This window comes from Cibotium barometz, chromosome 4 (genome assembly GCF_041138505.1).
Source record: "Cibotium barometz isolate CiBa-2024 chromosome 4, ASM4113850v1, whole genome shotgun sequence".
NCBI classification, from domain to species: Eukaryota; Viridiplantae; Streptophyta; class Polypodiopsida; order Cyatheales; family Cibotiaceae; genus Cibotium; species Cibotium barometz.
The window spans coordinates 44,575,295-44,593,088 of record NC_141049.1 but is presented as its reverse complement, the minus strand read 5'-3'; positions in this window follow the sequence as shown (position 1 = coordinate 44,593,088).

Here is a 17,794-nt window from a genome sequence, read left to right as displayed (position 1 = left end):
CGATAGGCCCATAATGTTGCAGTCATTTTGTGCTCCCAATCCGTTCGACTGGCCTCTAAGGTCTTGGTCAAGATAGCACATACAATATTGTTAGTGTGCTCTCAACTTGGCCATTTGCCTTTAGATAGTAAGGTGATGATTTATGATGTACCAGAATGAATCCCGTGAGTAAATGTTTGATCACCTCATTGATGAAATGTGAACCCCGGTCACTGACTAATTCTAGCGGGCAACCAAATCTGGAAATGATTTGTTCATACAAGAACTTAGCCATAGTTTGAGCATCAACTTTTTTAGAGGCTCTTGCCTTTGCTCACTTGGTGAAATAATATGTGGCAACACGATCACATATCAAGCTTATGATGGATACACTGCTGGACCAATGGGTCCAGCAAAATCAATGCCCCATTTCTCAAAACGTTGTCTCATAATTATAAGGGTAAGTGGTATCCTGTCTTTTTGTTGCGGAATGGAAAATCGTTGGCATTCTTCACATCTCTTTAAAAATTATATGGCGTCACTGAACAACGTAGGCCACCATAGACCTGCTTGAAGGACCTTGTTTGCGAGCTATGACTTAAATCTCCTCGAACAATTCCCAAGTGTGCTTCTTCTAATACTATAACGAATTCATCTTCTCGCACACATCTTCTGAGGATATCGTCTTTACCTAGCTTATATAGTTCTCTCGCAATTAGTTGATATGGTGTAGCCAGCTTAATAAGCCAATGCATTTTATCCTTGTTCAAGGGCCAATCCTGTGGAAAACCATAAGCTGGATATTTCCTCACTCCACTCAGAAACCATATCAATCTTGAATAGACATGCATCTAGAAGGTCATCGTCCACACCAGTTCAGGTTCTTCATTTGGAATCCTTGACATATGGTCTACCAAAACATGTTGTTATCCCTATAAGAATATGGCACAATGGAAAGAGATAGCAAGACAAAAAACAATAGACAATGCAATAGATACATAATGGAGAGAATTTAAAATTCTGATTATACTAAAGAGGTACAAGTGATGGTGCTATCCACCCATGCGCTCTCAAGTAGATCTTAGATGGCAATCTAAACAGACTCTGGATGGAGTATTTATGAGGTATTGAAGGGGGTGGTAGTCGTGTATACAATGAGGGCAATTACACTGCATAGACACAGTCACCGCCCGCGTATCAAGAATGCGACCCACCGACCACCACTGCCCACTAATGATGGACCTAGTATCCGAGGGAATATTCCTCATACCGTCACCTCGGGGGTTCCCGCCCGCCAGGGGGGTCACTAGGCCCCCTGGGACCCCCTCGTCGGGGCGATGCCCCAGACCCCAACTAACACTCGTACCCCTGACCATCTCCTAACCATCATCAATGGTCACAATAATCACCCCATCGGCGTCTAAGCTGGGGTCCCCACTAAATACATATGCACCATGGTTACTCCTCATAATGGGGGCCTAACAAATGTGCATTATACATCAAAGTGAGATACATGTGCTGAGAGGCGAGCATTGAGTGTATACTAACACCCCCTCTCAATGTCCGCCCGAAGAACTAGGTTTTTGGCCCAATGCCAAGTCGATGAAGATGCCAAGTGAGCTGGTCCTTCCCAAGCGCCCTGGTGAAGATGTCAGCGCAGTTTTGCTCTGTAGAGAAATACTCCAGCTCCACTATCTCATCCTCTATCAGCTCCCACACATAATGATACTGAATCTCAATGTGCTTCGTGCGAGCATGAAACACAGGGTTCTTGGAGATAGCCATGCAACTCTGATTATCACACCTCAGGACTGTAGCCTCCCTGATCTGCACTCCCATGTCAACCAAGATTCTCCTCAGCCATACTACCTCAAATGCAGCAAAGAAAGTTGCCTTATACTCAGCCTCCTTTGTGGAAGAAAGTGCCACTGTAGGTTGCTTTTTGCTGGTCCAAGAGAAAGCACCGAAACCGAGCAAAAAACAATATCCAGAAACTAATTTCCTAGAATCACAATCTTCTACCCAATCTGAGTCACAATAACCTGTCAGAGTGTCACCCATGCTGTAAGTGATGCCATACTCAAGAGTACCTCTCTGATGTACCTAAGTACCCTCATCCCTTCCTTACAATGAATCTCTCGTGGCTTGTTGGAAAACTTACTCAATACACCAACTATGAAGCTGATATCAAGTCTAGTGTTAGTGAGAAAAATCAAACTCCCCACCAACTTCCTATACTTCTTGATGTCAACAAGTGATCAAGAATCCTCTGTAGAAAACTTCATGATCACTTCCATTGGTGTAGACATAGGTTTGCAGTTTGTCATCCCAAATGCTTTGAGAATATCCCAAGCATACCTTTGCTGTGAAATGAATATTTTACCTGACTCTTGCCAGACCTCAATCCCCAAACAAAAATGCATAAGACTCAAGCTTGTCATCTCAAACTCATGGCTCAGCATATCCATTATCTTCTGGATCATCTCTTCATTATCACCTGAAATGTTTAAGTCATCTACATACAAGACAACCAAAATAATTTTGCCATGACTTTTTAGAACATATTGAAGTCAATATTAGGTAATTTGGAAAAAATCTCACATTTTGGGAATCAATTACTCCATATAGTTTTGGACATATCTTAAACATACTAACTCCAAATTTGTCGGAGATCATAGATTTAGATTCTACTCTTCAAGATCTTTCCGATGATATGTCACATGAGGGGGTTTTGACAAACTTTTGGACAAGTTCACCATGCTCCCAATTTTCAAATGGGAATGGGATTTTTCCCAAATTATCTAATATGGTGTCAAGTTAGCATCAGAAGCACTTCTTTTATAAACGTAATCTTTTTGAAAAATTGGTATATCCTATGATACCATGCCCTTGGGGCCTGTTTCAGCCTTCTTCAACCTGTAAACTTTATTTTCTGATCTGGACATCTCAAAACCTAGTGGTTGAGCTACATATAACTCCTCCTTTTGAGATGGCTATTCAGAAATGCTTATTTGACATCCATGTGAAAAACTGGCCACTTTTTGTGAGTAGCCAAAGCAAGTACCACCCTGATAGTTTTCATACGAGCTGTGGGAGCAAAGGTTTCATCAAAGTCAAAACCCTCTACCTATGCAAATCCTTGTGCAACCAACCTAGCTTTGTATTTTTCAAGTGAGCCATCTGCTAAAGACTCTAGCTTCTCAGGTACTGGATTACGCTCATCAAAGAGATGTTGTGCCCACTTTGGAAGTGGCTTTCCTTGTGGTGTAGCAGCAGGCTCGTGTGATGTGTGAGTCTTCATCCTCTAAAAACTCCTCCTTCATAAGAGGAAATCTGACTAGTGGGTTGGGCTCATGGTGGACTATTTCTCCGGCTGATGATAGAGTGGACGGACCTCCTTCCTCCACTCAGTGTGGCTATTCTACAAATACCACATCTCGGCTGGCCACAATCTTCTTTGCCTCTATATCATAGAGGCGATATGCCTTCGATTCTTCACTATATCCAAGAAAGATACACTTTTTGCTTTTGGCATCTAGCTTGGTCCTGGATGCATCTGGAATATGCACATAACATTCACAGCCAAATGTTCTAAAATGAGAAACTGAAGGTTTATTATTAGAGTAGACCTCTTGAGGTGTAACATCCTTGAGTGCCTTTGTGTAGCTCCGATTGAGGACATAAACTGCTGTGTTGACTGCTTCAGCCCAAAATGTATTGGGTAAACCCTTTGCCTTCAACATGCATCAAGCCATCTCCATGATAGTTTGACTACGGTGTTCTACAACACCATTTTGCTAAGGTGTGTGAGCAATGGTGAGTTGGCGCTTGATGCCATTCTCCTTGTAGTAGCTGTCAAATTCCGTTAAAAGGAATTCTCCTCCTCAATCTGTACATGAAACTTCTTCACCTTCTTTCCTGTCCCATTTTCCACAAGCTTATGCCACTGTTTGAACTTGCCAAAATCTTCAGCCTTATCCCGAAGGAAATAAACCCACATCTTCCTATTGTAATCGTTGACTAATAGCATAAAGTAAGAAGATCCCCCTAATGCAGTAGTAGACATTTTACCACAAAGATCAGCATGTACCAGCTCTAGAGGAGTCTTTGCCCAATTGCTGCTTTCTTGTGAAAATGCCTTGCATTGTTTCTTGCCCATCATACAAGCTTCACATGGTTCCTACAATTCTAAAAATGCAGGCAAATTAGCTACCATACCCTTTTTCTACATCTCTTTTAGCACGGAAAATCCAATGTGACCAAATCCCTCATGCCAAAGCTTGCTTGTGTTCTTATCAGACACTGTAAGGGCACTCAGCTCGTAGAGATTGTTGCACCTTACTCCTTTGTCGACTACCCTTCGGCTAGACATTTAGCATTATTTCCAACAACAACACTAATGGGTTCCTGTAGAGGCTTCCAGGAACTAAACCAGCCCTTCTTACTGGTCATGTGTCGGGATGCTCCACTATCCAAAATCCATGAATCATCAACTGGAGCTTGAGCAAATGAACATACCTCTTCAATGGTGACCCAAAGTTCAAGCTCGATATCAACATTGTTGAATGAGTCCTTTCCCTTCCATGAAGACTTCAAGGTGTCGTTCTTCTAGTCAGCCTGCTTCTTTCTATAGTCTTTGAGAGCGTGACCCTTCTTGTCACAGTAATAACATCTCCCTTGAAAATTCTTCTTCTTTGGCTTCTTCTTCTTCTCATCAGAAGATGTCGTGCCTTTGCCTTTAGCATTGGCCGAAAATGCAGCATCACTACCATCGCGGGTCTTCAGCCGCATCTCCTCGTCAAGTAGCATAGTTAAAATTCTTCAAATGATAAAGATGGTACTCTAACTTGAGTGTTTAGTGATGTAGCCAAGCTGTCATACTAATGTGGAAGAATTTGGATGCACCTCCGGGCCAAATCCTCATCACTAGTGTGTGTAATCCCTACACAGTAGCCATTTGATCTCATAGATTTTTTATCTGCGAGATAAATGCTTTAGCAACTTCTCCTTCAGCAAACTTTTCAACAGCAAGCTGATTCTCCAGGTTCAAAATCCTGGTCTGATTGCGAGTCTCATACTGATTTCTCAGTATGATCCAAACCTTTGCAGCCTTGGTAGTATGTTGAATCAGAGTGAGAACAGAGGGTCAGGACTTCCCATTGTTTCTACATCCATTCCCAGAATAGTTTCTAGGAGCTCATAATTGTCTAGAATGGCATTAATTTTGAATTTCCAAAGAGTATAGTTTGTCCCATCAAGCTTGCCTTCCATGAGGACAAGTGGACAAATGCGCAAGACTGGTGCAGCACAGCAGAGCTAGAAGTCATCACTCCTACGGTTTTATGCAAAGAAAGACTAAACTTTATGCACTATTCGTGCTAAGAGCACCTAAGCTCTGATACCATATAAGAATATGGCAGAGCGAAAAGAGATAGCAAGACAAAGCACAATAGACAATGCAATAGATACACAATGGAGAGAACTTAAAATTTTGATTATACCAAAGAGGTACAAGTGATGGTGCTGTCTACCCATGCGCTCTCAAGTAGAGCTTAGATGGCGATCTAAACAGACTCTGGATGGAGTATGTATGAGGTGTAGAAGGGGGTAGATACTTACAAGCATTGGATGCCTTAGCTCATGGCAACCATATCCATATACTTGGGGCTAAGAGGAATTAGACCCATTTGATTTGATGAAGTAGAAATCATTGATTTGCTCTGCAAAAAAACGACGCTTCTTAATTAGCAAAAATCGGGCGCTTTGCATGGGCGGTTTGCTGCATTGATTCGACTGGAGCACCATTGAGTTGGCTATGTTGGGCTAGAAGGGTTTGGCCTAATGTTGAGTGTGCAAGGAGATAGAGCTCCTCCACCAGCTGGGGGTACAGAGGCTAATTGAAAAATAACTAAAAATTTGATTTCCTAATTATCTACTAATTCTAATTAACTAGATAATGGGCTCATAAACTTGATGAATTCTAGGCTTGGTTCGGATACCATGTTAAAATTACAGCAATGTGATGAGCTATGGTGGATCAAATACTAGAATCAACATCATTAACAAAGTGATTAGTAAATAATTAAGACGTGATTAGTGAGTAATTAACAATTAATTAAGATGTGATTAGTGAGTAATTAATAAATAGCTTAATTAAGATGTGATTAGTGAGTAATTAACAAATAGCTTAATTAAGACGTGATTAGTGAGTAATTAACAAATAGCTTAATGTAAGCATGAATAATCAAAAACCAGCAAATTCTCATTAGGCCAATGCCTCAATTTATAGAGTTTACATCCAAGCATCTAATCCCACTGATTTCTCCTTGATTCACTCCACCTCTTTTGCTTGATTCTCTCCACCTCTCCCAGACTATCTCCACACTTCCTAAATCTTCTCATGCTACCCTTTATTCTCTCCCAGTAGATTCTTCTCACCTTTTCACAGGTTCTCTCACATTTACAGATTCTCTTTTACAGCCTCTTGCCAAGGGCTTGCTCCCGCACACACCCTATTCACTTGTATATTTCAACACCTCCCCTCAAGTGAATACTCCTAGCACACCTGGACCCTATACCAAGTTTCCCTCTTACTTTTGATAGTCCGCGACCAGTGCCTAGCACACCTCCCCTCAAGTGAACTTAGCACACCTGGACCTCTATGTGTCCAACACTACTACAAGTGCCCGCGACCTTGACTAAAGTGCTCACACATACATCTACCACGTGGCCTACATCATCGGTGGCTCAGAGGTGGTTTTACTTTGTTGGGGCAGGTTACATTGGGTTGTGGGGTTTTTCTGTCTCTCTCTCTCTGATATTTTCACATGGCTTCTCACTCTTTGGAGCCTCACATCTTCTCTTGTCTTCAGTCTTCTTGTCATGGTGGCAACTTCTCTTCATACGTCCGTGTCTTCCTCTTCTTTCAGTCTTCTTGTAAGGCAGCTTCTCTTCTCGTGCCCATGTCTTCCTTCAATGCTTCCTCTAGATCTTCTTCTCGGTGTGGATCCTCTTCTTGGAAAGAGATGTTCTTCTTCTTTCATGGCTGGGGCCATGAGCTTGTTTGTCAGTTCTTCTTGCTCCATGTGAGCAACATGTTCAAACGTTTTGTTGACAGTTCTTTTGGGCTTTTGATGTTTATCTTGTATCATTATACAATGCAAACCCAAATCTATGCGGGAGGTCTTACCTCTTACCTTATTCTGGACAAGGGTAGTGTCTGATCCCATTTTTACACTGATATAATGTGCCCAATACATAATGCGTATAGCATTCATTCTTATGCACATTCCAAATGCAACTCTGGCTGTGAATAATCTTGAATTTGAGTGTGATTTGCAGGCATTAACCAAGGGTTAAATGCAAAATGATGATTACCACAAATTTATCAGCATAATTTTACCAAAAATTACATTAAATCAAGGGTAACGATTAAATGCAAAATGTTGATTACCATAAATTTAATATAATTTTTCGAGAAATTACATTAAATCAAGGGTAACCAATTTGTACGGAATGGTTGGAGTATCAAACCAACTCCGAATTGTAATCTAAAGTTATAAGGATCTAAATCAGATACCTAATGGTTAATTTGAACCTTCAATCGCACCAAAATATAGTGATTAGTACTGATTAATCACTGATTAGCAAATTAATCCTCTATTTTGTGTGCAAAAAACAGAGTATGCGGGGAGCCCAGATCTGAGGCCTTAGAGTTCAAATGAGCTCAAATCCTTTCAAGGCCATCAATAGCAATTAGTCTAATAGAGGATTAAGCTAAGAAACACAAGATTTGATCGAACATTGATTAATCTCTGTTTTACCAAAGTCACCTGCAGATTTGATGAAGAGCTTGGATCTCACTATAGATCAAATCAAATTTTAACTTCACCAGCTTGTAGAGCATGCTTGAAAACACTTGGGGCTAAGAGGAATGAGACCCATTTGATTTAATGAAGTAGAAATCACTAATTTGCTCTGCAGAAAAACGACGCTTCTTAATTAGCAAAAATCGGGCGCTTTGCGTGGGCGGTTTGCTCCGTTGATTCGACTGGAGCACCATTGAGTTGGCTATGTTGGGCTAGAAGGGTTTGGCCTAATGTTGAGTGTGCAAGGAGATAGAGCTCCTCCACCAGCTGGGGGTATAGAGGCTAATTGAAAAATAACTAAAAATTTGATTTTCTAATTATCTACTAATCTTAATTAACTAGATAATGGGCTCATAAACTTGATGAATTCTAGGCTTGGCTCGGATACCATGTTAAAATTACAGCAATGTGATGAGCTATGGTGGATCAAATACTAGAATCAATATCATTAACAAAGTAATTAGTAAATAATTAAGACGTGATTAGTGAGTAATTAATAAATAATTAAGATGTGATTAGTAAATAATTAAGACGTGATTAGTGAGTAATTAACAAATAGCTTAATTAAGATATGATTAGTGAGTAATTAATAAATAGCTTAATGTAAGCATGGATAATCAAAAACCAGCAAATTCTCATTAGGCCAATGCCTCAATTTATAGAGTTTACATCCAAGCATCTAATCCCACTGATTTCTCCTTGATTCACTCCACCTCTTTTGCTTGATTCTCTCCACCTCTCCCAGACTATCTCCACACTTCCTAAATCTTAACATGCTACCCTTTATTCTCTCCCAGTAGATTCTTCTCACCTTTTCACAGGTTCTCTCACATTTACAGATTCTCTTTTACAGCCTCTTGCCAAGGGCTTGTTCCCGTACACACCCTATTCACTTGTATATTTCAACACCTCCCCTCAAGTGAATATCCTAGCACACCTGGACCCTATACCAAGTTTCCCTCTTACTTGATAGTCCGCCGACCAGTGCCTAGCACACCTCCCCTCAAGTGAACTTAGCACACCTGGACCTCTATGTGTCCAAGGCTACTACAAGTGCCTGCGACCTTGACTAAAGTGCTCACACATACATCTACCACGTGGCCTACATCATCGGTGGCTCAGAGGTGGTTTTACTTTGTTGGGGCAGGTTACATTGGGTTGTGGGGTTTTTCTGTCTCTCTCTCTCTGAGATTTTCACATGGCTCCTCACTCTTTGGAGCCTCACATCTTCTCTTGTCTTCAGTCTTCTTGTCGTGGTGGCAACTTCTCTTCATACGTCCGTGTCTTCCTCTTCTTTCAGTCTTCTTGTAAGGCAGCTTCTCTTCTCGTGTCCATGTCTTCCTTCAATGCTTCCTCTAGATCTTCTTCTCGGTGTGGATCCTCTTCTTGGAAAGAGATGTTCTTCTTCTTTCATGGCTGGGGCCATGAGCTTGTCCGTCAGTTCTTCTTGCTCCATGTGAGCAACATGTTCCAATGTTTTGTTGACAGTTCTTTTGGGCTTTTGATGTTTATCTTGTATCATTATGCAATGCAAACCCAAATCTATGCGGGAGGTCTTACCTTTTACCTTATTCTGGACAAGGGCAATGTCTGATCCCATTTTTACACTGATATAATGTGCCCAATACATAATGCGTATAGCATTCATTCTTATGCACATTCCAAATGCAACTCTGGCTATGAATAATCTTGAATTTCAGTGTGATTTGCAGGCATTAACCAAGGGTTAAATGTAAAATGATGATTACCACAAATTTATCAGCATAATTTTACCAAAAATTACATTAAATCAAGGGTAACCAAGGGTTAAATGCAAAATGATGATTACCACAAATTTAATGTAATTTTACCAGAATTAAATCAAGGGTAACCAATTTGTACGGAATGGTTGGAGTATCAAGCCAACTCCAAATTGTAATCTAAAGTTATAAGGATCTGAATCAGATACCTAATGGTTAATTTGAACCCTCAATTGCACCAAAATAGAGTGATTAGCACTGATTAATCACTGATTAGCAAATTAATCCTCTGTTTTATGTGCAAAAAATAGAGTATGCGGGGAGCCCAGATCTGAGGCCTTAGAGTTCAAATGAGCTCAAATCCTTTCAAGGCCATCAATAGCAATTAGTCTAGTAGAGGATTAAGCCAAGAAACACAAGATTTGATCGAACATTGAATGCTTAATCTCTGTTTTACCAAAGTCACCTGCAGATTTGATGAAGAGCTTGGATCTCACTATAGATCAAATCAAATTCTGACTTCACCAGCTTGTAGAGCATGCTTGAAAACACTTGGGGCTAAGAGAAATTAGACCAATTTGATTTGATGAAGTAGAAATCACTGATTTGCTAAATGGCAGTTCTTATTCAGCAAAAATCGTGCGCTTGCGTGGGCGGTTTGCTGCGTTGATTCGACTGGCTGGAGCATCATTGAGTTGGCTATGTTGGGCTAGAAGGGTTTGGCCTAATGTTGAGTGTGCAAGGAGATAGAGCTCCTCCACCAGCTGGGGGTACAGAGGCTAATTGAAAAATAACTAAAAATTTGATTTTCTAATTATCTACTAATCCTAATTAACTAGATAATGGACTCATAAACTTGATGAATTCTAGGCTTGGCTCGGATACCATGTTAAAATTACAGCAATGTGATGAGCTATGGTGGATCAAATACTAGAATCAACATCATTAACAAAGTGATTAGTAAATAATTAAGATGTGTGAGTAATTAACAAATAGCTTAATGTAGGCATGGATAATCAAAAACCAGCAAATTCTCATTAGGCCAATGCCTCAATTTATAGAGTTTACATCCAAGCAACTTATCCCACTGATTTCTCCCTATTCACTCCACCTCTTTTGCTTGATTCTCTCCACCTCTCCCAGAATATCTCCACACTTCCTAAATCTTCTCATGCTACCCTTTATTCTCTCCCAGTAGATTCTTCTCACCTTTTCACAAGTTCTCTCACATTTACAGATTCTCTTTTATAGCCTCTTGCCAAGGGCTTGTTCCCGCACACACCCTATTCACTTGTATATTTCAACAATTGGTTGGTCTCAAAATTGGCACACTAGCCAGTGATTTTTTCAAATGATCATATGCTTGGCATTCTTCAGTCCATTCAAAGACTATGAGAAATCTATACAATGGTCTGGAAATTTCAGCATAGATGAATCTTCCATAGTGCCCAATATGCCCCATAAAACGTTGTAGACCCTTGTAGTTTGTTGGTGGCCCTAATTCCATAATTAACTTTACTTTGCTCTCATCGGTGGAAATACCATCCTTAGACACAATTTTTTCAAATATATAACATCGTGCTTGACCCAAAATTAGCATTTTAAGGGTTTAAGGATATACGATATAATCGACATCTCTCAAAAACACCCTCTTTAAGCAAGCCAGATGTTCAGTCCATCGTGAATGTGCACAAAGATCATCAATGAATACCTCAAGCCACTTTTGCAAGTAATCCTTAAAGGCCATGCACATCAATTGTTAGAATGTAGCAGGGGCATTAGTGAGACCAAAACCTTATAAGCATAGGTCCCCCACATTGTGTTAAAGGCCATCTTATATTGGTCCTCCAGTGCAATAATGGACACTTGATTGTATCTTGAAAAATTGTCTAAGAAGCTCTAGGCTTCTTCACCTGCTACTCGTTCTAAAATGTGCTCCATATATGGTAATGGGTAGTGGTCTTTCCTAGTAGTTGCATTGACCTTTTTAAGATCAACACACTCTAAGCTTCCCATTCTTTTTTGGCATGATCATGATTAGTGTGCTCAATCTTGTAGATGAAATCTGTAGCTATGAGTTTATCAATTTCCTCCTTTATAATAAATACATATTTAGGATTCATCTAGCAAGGTATACTTCCAAGCAAAACAATCCTTGAAATCTTTCAAGAGAGCAATGAGATACTTTTCTTCACTAGGTAGTCAAGTCATTAGCAATGTAGACAAGTTTGGGATCCTCCCCTAGCTTAGCAATGTCTACCTCTTTAACTTCTGTTAGTCCATCGTAAGACATGGAATGGCCATTTTCCTTCACTCTTTTGGCCATTAGTTGGACTACCTTCCTCTCATCAATGGTGTAAGTTTTGAAATGGTCTAGCAGTGAGTGCAAGTCTGGCTCATTGTCATCATCATCCTCTTTTTGAGCCATCACCTTCCTTGCCTCTAGCTTCAAAGCCTTATTTTGTTTTCTTCTTCCAACCTTAGTAAGTTTAGGTCAATCAGGCTCTTGAAGAGTAGATTTCTCTTCTCGTTTCCCTTCTAAGGTGATCTTACTTAATTCCTTAGCCAGTTCTTAGAGAACTCATCCTGCACCTTAGTGACCTTGAGATATCTTAGCCATTGGGTGTTTTGGGTTTACTTCGCAAATAGAGCATTGCGTTGAGCGATATACCTCTTTTGTTTCTACCACTTCATGATGCGTTTAGTGCTGTTGTGACCTTGTAGCCCAGGTACTTCTGTGCTTGAGGCTTCATCCTCTATTTCCTCTTCCATGAATTACACATTCACCATGTGTACTGAGGTAGTAGGAATGGTTCCCGATTCAACATACTATGTTCCTCTAGGGGAAACACATCTATGGTGGCAAGTACACGCATCCACTTTTCATTAAAATCCGTAGGTGGAAGAAACACGCACATCTCATTCTCTTCCTCTTCACGTGAGTGTTATTTAACTAGTTGGCAGACTTGTAAGGATGTGGTTTGTTTTGTTTGTGACCGAATCATCTCCAAACAATTTCCCTACCATTGGGTGTGCCTTACACGTATGGAGATCGATATTCAAAATTTGGAAATCCTTTCGTATATATACTCAATCTAATACCCAATCATGCACCACATTGGCTTCACTCATGAAGGGTCTGGCCTAGATAATATCATATGAATCTAGCTGGTGCGCAAAAAGTCCATTACAATAAATGCATGATGGTAACGGAACAAAAGACCTTAAGCTTAATGTTTTTTTAATAATCCCATTGGCCTTGAGGATGTTCCATCTGCCATCTTAAGGTTCGCTCTTTCTAACTCTAGTTTTCCCAACATTTCTTGGTGATAATGTTCACACCCGCACTTCCATCTAGAATAATAACTGCTTGGTACCCGTTATGGTAGATTGAAATTGTGGTATTTGTGTCATCACCCCTCATAATACCTTCCCAACAATTAGTGATAGGTATTTGGATGAATCTGGGTGCTTCCCTTTCCTCTCAAGTACTATGTTTTTCTCCACTAGAGGTGTTTGGATCTCCTCTGAAGCGGTCATTGGGTTCATTCTTCCTTCTACCCAATCCTTGACATCTGTCACTTGCATGTTATGTAGCAATGGTCCAAGCGGCATTTTGATAGTTTGTGGACAATACTACTGAGAGACAGCCTATATCCCTGGGTTCTCTAGCAAGTGAAGTCTCCTTCCACGTATTTGTCTCATACTCAATCCTAGGGAACGAACGGTTCAACAGTTCTTGATCTGCCTCTACAAACATCCTTGCCCATCATATCTATTAGTCCCTTTCTCATACTCTTCCTAAATTGGAGTTGGCATATCTAACTTCCTTTCTCTTAGCAACTCATTCTGTGGATACAATGTAACCCTAGTCTTGTTAGCCCTCAATTTGACTTCATGGTTGCATTGACACTCCTCTACAAGGGCCTTAGCTTCTTCGAGCTTTCTCATTTCCTCCTCCGCATTTGGATATTCTCTAACACCCTTGGGGGTTTTGTAGACTCTCCTCTGCAGTTTTATGTGCCTAGTCATCCAATCTCGGCAATAGATCACCTCCTTCCTCTGACTAGGTGGATCCGATGTCAATGGTATCTTTCTCGGATCCATTCTAAATTATGACCAAGTGTTATGGCTCACCCTAACCCCCTTTAAAACACATCCAACAAGGGATTACCTAATGAACCGTAACTATTGTGAGGATCTTTCCAATGGCCGAGCTCGTAATCCTTGAGGTCTCCAAGCTCTACAACTCCTTGAGAAGCAATTCCACCGCATCTCCCATGAGCGTTGTCACACCACCGTGTTGCACTACGTGTACTCATCCCTACTCTCACCTCACTTCACTCACACACACTCACTAGCATACATTAGAAAGAGATATTAGCAAGAGGAGTAGCAAGAGCAAGACTCTATTGCATAATGGGAGAGTCCTGTGTATTATGAGAGATATTCACTGATATACATGGCCATAAGTGTTCACACTCACTTAAACTATGGCCGGCCAAGCACTTTAGGCTCATAAGAGGCCTATTGCAATTACAATGACCACTCTCATAATATATCCATGAAGTACAACACTTGGGACTTCATCCTAACTTTCTACCACATGCTCTTGAAGTGGAAATCACCATAAGTATTCCATATAAGACCATTACTGGCACTCGTCCAAGTTGTAGATTTGGACACCATTGCTTCATATCTTGAATGTATGACCTTTTGGTGTATCTACCTTGACTCCTTGATATAAGATAATGGTAGTAGCTCTTGTTAACCCTAGGAATGGGTTAACATTCCCCCCTCCTGATGTCGATCGCATCCCCGTGATTGCGTTGAAGGCCTTTGTGTGGGGAGAATTGGCAAGCTTTGTTGATGGCTTTTGATGTTGAGTGACATTCAATGGTCATTGTTCCTCCGGAAGGAATAAGAAAGGCTAGTTAATAAATGAAAAGGTTAGAGGTTAGTGGAAATTCCTAATGGGGAGGAGGTGGGGGTTTTGCGAGTAATTGCATTTTTATATTTTTGTCAGCTTTTTTGGGTATTCTTTGCTCACGTTGTTTTTTTAGCAACCATAAGCAGAGTTACATGGGATTTGTGTTAGTTGGGAAACTAAGAGATGTTCATAATGGGGAAGAAGAGAAGGAGGATCTAGAGGAACATAGACAAAATCTTCAGAACAAGATTGTGATTCTCATTTCCTCATTTGATTCAATGAAGAGACATTCATCTTTTGAAAAAATTGGCCTTCGATGAAGTCCTTTTTTGTGGCAAGATTCTTGCCAAATGTTGTTGAGTAGGACCTATTCCTACATGCTTCTTTCCTTCATGCTTCTTTCCATGTGATTTTTATGATTTTATGTATATTTAAGTGCTCTTATGAAGCAAGCATACATGAAGTACAAGAATTGAGTTACATAGACTCTTATTGAGCTGCTCTTGTTGAAGTAGCCACTTATTGGCAAGGCATGAAAGAATTACGTCAACTTGCATGGCTTAGATAGATATCTTCACGAAGGATTAGATATCATTGTGTTGTGAAGATTATAGCTTCGTTTGGAGAGGTTTGTAATTTGAAGGAAAATTCCAAGTGATGGGTTGTACCATCCACCAGGCTTTTGCCCACCATGGTCAACCCATCCACAGATGTACCTGGAAAGTTGTCTCGATGAGATAAGGCCTTCGTGCAAATTTCCTCCAGTGCATAAGTATGGATATGTACTCATGGAGCAGCTACTACATTAACTTAGCCAAAAGAATAGTAAGCTATAAGCTTAACAAAAATGTATTGGCTCGTGAAGATCATTGAGAGTCGCTTGTGATATTCTACCATTTTTAGGTAGGCCATATGTGTGACTCCCTTGTGTGTCTCTTTTTTTTTTTGCTACCACCTAGCGAGCAACAGGTTCTTGTGGGACTACTCTCCTTTTTGAGAGAATAGGTCCTTATGTCTGCCGTGTAGCTTCTACACTCATGCTTTTCTCATCTAGAGGGGTGAAAAGAGCATTGTTAGTTTGTCCTTGATGCACTCATAAGTCTCCGTCAAACGTGGGAATTGATTCTTGAATTTGTGATGCAATTGTTGTCGAGTAGTAGGTATAGCTTTTGGTTGGTTACCACCATTGCGGTTGGCTGAACACACAAGCTCTTGTGTATGTGTTATATGCACGAGAGGGGTTGAGTGGCTTGCTTGGTGTTGCTTTGGTTTCCATTCTTGTCGAACTTTAGGTGAAGCTATTGGGATTGAAAGTGTTGGTGAAGCATTCCTTCCTTTGTTCAATTTTGGTAACCATATGATGGGATTACCATCATAGTATCCTTGTTGTTAAAGCACATGCACAGGCACCCATCTTTGATGAACACTATGAATTGGTGGCTGATGCTTCTAGTGCTGAGATTTCTTTCTTTGTGCAGGCTTAAGGGACTTTTTGATGCACTTGGGAATCCAAGCTTTGGTATTTCCTTGGTAGTACCCTTGTGCTTGCAGAAAGCTTTTTGGTACCCACACTTGTTGAGATGTTGGAGTTTTTTTAGGAACTCGCATAGGCTTTTGTGGATGGTGTTGTGGAGTACTTTCATTCTTTCTTAGCCTCTGATTTTTACATTGAGGAAGAGGATTTGATGATCGAGGCACCCAAATTGGATTGGTGCCTTCATAGTAGTCTTGGGCTACAATTAGCTGCTTCTCCACCCACATTTTGATACCATGAAGATACCTTGATTTTGTATGTCATGGTGGAGTTTTCTTTTTGGTTACAGTGGAAGGTTTGGGGGCCTCCATCACATTGGTTGGCACTGAGATTGTGGGTTTGAGACTCATGGGGGTTGTTATTGATGAGGCTTGAGTCTCTTATGGAGGAATTGTCGATGATAATTTTTTTGAGCATGCGACCGTCTCCTTTGGTGAGGTTGGTGGTTGAAGAGGCATGGGATCTAGGGTTTTCCCTATGAGTTCCTTTTTAGAGGTAGATGGTTGCACTTGGGAAACTTTTTTAGGAATAACTATTGATTGCGAGGTTTTGGCATTAGAAATAGAAGCTCTTTCTCTTGTTGTTTGGTGAAGATGGAATCAGAGGAGTAGATGCTTTATTAGAGTCGGCCATTGATGCAAATTGTAGGTCTTTGTGTAGAGAGGGGCTTCTGTGGAAGAGGCTTGTAACTTTTTGCGTTCAGTATCATAGAAATCCATTAGGGTTGGATCCTCTTCCGTGCAATATGGTATGGTCAACTTTGTGTCCATCATGATGACCCTATCACTAGCAAAGCACAATGGTGCTTAGGCAGCAATAGTCCATTTATGCCCCAAGATTAAATCTGTTTCCAACACATACTCAACCACAAAAAACTTGCAAGTAAGGTAGTTAGTTTCAATATACATTGTATGTTCAAAGTACCCCAAACATGGCATTTTCAAGTCTTGTGTAAATGGAATTCTTTCAAGATGAGCCGTGAGTGTTAGTTTGACCTAACAAAACCCATAACTCGAGGGTCATGACATTCTACTTTCGTGTTGGATAAAGCTGTGCTTGAATTATGGTGAGTGTAGTGGAAAGTTCTAATCTAACCATAATTCTTGGTAAGATATGTTGGAAGTTCCAGTTTCTCCAAGGTCTCTTCCTCCCGTAATAGCAATTTCACAATACCTGCAGCAGTAGGAGTGCTCAAGGTGACTGTTTGCATGGATTCATCAATTGAATCTGAGTGTTCCACCAAGGATGACATCATACTCAAGGGAATCTAGGATAACATGGAATCTAAATTTCACATTTCCACCGATTGTTTGAGTAGCATAGCTAAAGTAACCTGGAACTTCAATGTTTTGTCCATTGGCACCTCTTGCAAGACCATTGTCTTTAGGGATGATTTTAGGCTGTCCCAATGACACCCAAGTGTCTATTGTCATGATGTGATGACTAGCTCGAGGGGCTAATAACGCGCATTTGCACTTTAAAACATCATTGTTGCCCGTTAGCAAAATTTAACCATGTACCATGATAGAATCTTCCAATGGAACCATGGATGTTTCAATTTCTATTTGAGCTTCATATCCCATTTCGGTCTCATATTCCCATTCACTTTCATCCTCTGCTTGGCTTTCAACTTTTTCAATAATACCCAATGTGTACAATGGCACACTCGGTCCTCTTATAGTTTTAACTGAGGTCTATTTGGAAACTTGTGAATCCTTACAACCCTGTTCTATGGGCATGGAAG